Source organism: Orbicella faveolata, unplaced genomic scaffold (genome assembly GCF_042242905.1).
Source record: "Orbicella faveolata isolate gen_17 unplaced genomic scaffold, um_ofav_v1 contig_14, whole genome shotgun sequence".
In the NCBI taxonomy this organism is placed as follows: domain Eukaryota; kingdom Metazoa; phylum Cnidaria; class Anthozoa; order Scleractinia; family Merulinidae; genus Orbicella; species Orbicella faveolata.
Genome location: NW_028301541.1, coordinates 13,150,892 through 13,153,795, shown reverse-complemented (window position 1 = coordinate 13,153,795; position 2,904 = coordinate 13,150,892).

The window sequence follows — 2,904 nt, the reverse complement described above, 5'->3', positions numbered from 1 at the left end:
GTCTTCTTTGTCGTGACTGAATTATATTATTGAACTAGTACGAGGTCCGTGTTGGTAAAACATTGGACGAGTTCTTCACCTTACAATGTTATGACGAGATCCATAGACTTGTGAAAAAAGAAATACCCATATCAGTATCCGACTTAAGTTTCATTCCATGTTCAATGCTAAATTCCTGAGGGATGTGCCTACAAACGAGAACTAACAATAGAGCTATAAATCAATGAACATCACTAATCCCTCTATGATTCTCCAACCGAAACAAGTGATTTATTGTTGAAGTATCACTGAACTCCTAATTTTCAACCTTCTGCTTTCATTTCATCGTTCTCCCGGTTAATAACAAGCACCCGTTGTAGCTAGTTCCAGCCGATCCCAGGAATGCAAATCGCATTAGCAATCAGTGCTCCATCTGATAACCATAACGAGTATTTTTAAGGGTATCGAGTCTTACATTGGAGATTCGGTGATATTTCTTTCTAAAAATAAAATTTGAAATAGTGTTCAACATAACCTGCCTCAGCACGTTTGCGAAAATCTATTGGTTCCTTTTAGAGATTTCTTTAAGAGCACTCGTCTAACCTCCCGGTATGATTTCCGTGCAGCGCCAACATTAATTATGTATGCAACTATCTCAAACTATCACACTATACTCAAACAGCAATCGAGAAACGAACGAGTCAGTCAAAAAATTACATGCATAATTAATGTGAGGGGTCGTGCGGAAATCTTGCTAACACCTCCCTGTCATAATAAGAGAGCTCCTCTGCCAGTTTTGTCCGCATAGTGTAACTTCAACTGACGGAATCGCTACAATAATGATGACGACCACAAAGCGCTTTGTGGTGTATTGAATAGGCCACAAAGCGCTTTGTAGTGTATTGAATAGGCCACAAAGCGCTTTGTGGTGTTTTGAATAGGCCACAAAGCGCTTTGTGGTGTGAAAAATTGGAAAAACCAAATTATTTCAGAAAATAGCTGTGAGATATTTGCGTGTCAACGAGCCATCGAGTTTTCAATGTTAAATCCCAGAATAAAACACCACAAAGCGCTCTGTGGCGTTATCAATAGGTCACAAAGCGCTCTGTGATGTTTTGAATAGGCCACAAAGTGCTGTGTGGTGTTTCGACTACTACTGCTGTTTTATAAGGCAAAGCGAACTAGGAACAGTTAGAAAGTACTCCGGCCATAAAATCTACTCAACAAGAAACTTCCTGTAATAAATGTTCGATGCTACAGGAGACGGCTTACCCAAAAGGTTCAGTCAGCTTCAACAAACTTATACTGAGAAGAGGGCTTTCGCGAACCGGCTTTCGTGCGAGTGACAAGATTGGGAATAGAGAAATATTGCGCAGATCGAGTGGTAGTTTTACAGCGCCGAAACAAATGGTTACACTACTTCTCAGAGATTTTGTTTTGCCTCTGTAATATCATTGAACGATCTGAACGATTTGAGGATAATCGAAGCGAGGAGTTTAATATTGGCTGGCCGGGAACACGCCGTTCGCAAACCGGAGAGCAACCACTGTTTCAATCTTCGATCAAACATATTCATGTTGAATTTAAAACTGAAAATACACTAAGCGGTCAATTTCCGATAGAAATCTTGTGAGGTAAATACAATTCTTGCAAATAGCCGCTGCATATTTCCGTTCAGAGTCACTCTGGTTCAGAGTCAAGATATACAAAGTCAAATATTGCTTCCGTACGCTACCCCTCGAAAAATCAATTTTGCTTGAAGACCGAACTGCAACGGAGTTTAGCTACCAGTCTTATGCTGCGTGTTATTAGATAGAACGCGTGATATGATTGGCTCAGTATATCACATTACGTCAGAGGACATATCTGCCACACAGGACATAACTGCAACGGTGACATTCTCGTCCCCATAGCCCTTTTCGCTTCTCTTAGCCGGCAGGGCCTTGGCACGAGAATCGTAGGGTCCTTCCATTCTCGTGTCAAGGCCCTGCCGGCTATGAGGAGCGAAAAGGGCTATGGGGACGAGAATGATCACAATCGAGGACACTTTCGTTCTCATTTCCCACTCGAAAAAGTACTGTATGTCCCCATACACCACGTATCTACCCTCGATTGACCCCTCGATTACTAACTGCGGTTTCGGAAAATGAGCCCGCGCTCACCTCTCCAAAGCGAGAGCGCTTTCCATTTAGATGGAAAAATTGGTTTTCCCGGTGGGAAACCTAATGGAACATGGTACAGCTGCCCCCGTTTCATTTTTTCTGGAGGAAAAATTGTACTGTTCTATTTGGCAGAAAGTTCTCACCGGTTTTTCCAGTCAAATGGAAAGCGCCCCGAATCTTTGAACTTTCCGGCAGTCTATCCGCGAAATAGGACATCCAGGAGTAAGTACATCCAGGTGAACATAGGAGAACTTCAAATTATCTCAATTCTCCCGCTCTCTCAGGTCTAACCTGAGATCACGCGGTTTTTTTTTTTGTTTTTTTTTGGAAAGAAGAAGGGAAAAGGGAAGGAGGGTATGTTCGCAGGTTATCTCAGGTCCAGTCAGGTGATCCTCCCCGTGAGCGCGGGCTCGTAATCAAGCCTATCCAGATCTGACGAGATCAAGAGCCCAATACGCTCCTGACGAGATTTCATATACAATGAAACCTGTATTAAGCGGACACCCTTGGGACCCTGACTACAGACTTGCCACAAGTCGACCTCATGAATTTCATGGTAGAATATGTTAGGCTGCGAAGCGGGTACTGAATAAACAAGACGAAGGACTTTTCAGAAAGTCTATCCTGACTAGTGTCCGCTTAATACAGGGTGTCCGCTCAAAACAGGTTCTAATATATTGTGCAATAATAGTTAATTACTAGTAGTAATCGTAGATTAAAGAGTGCGTTCGAGTTTTGGTAGGCTTGGTATGTTAAAAAAACA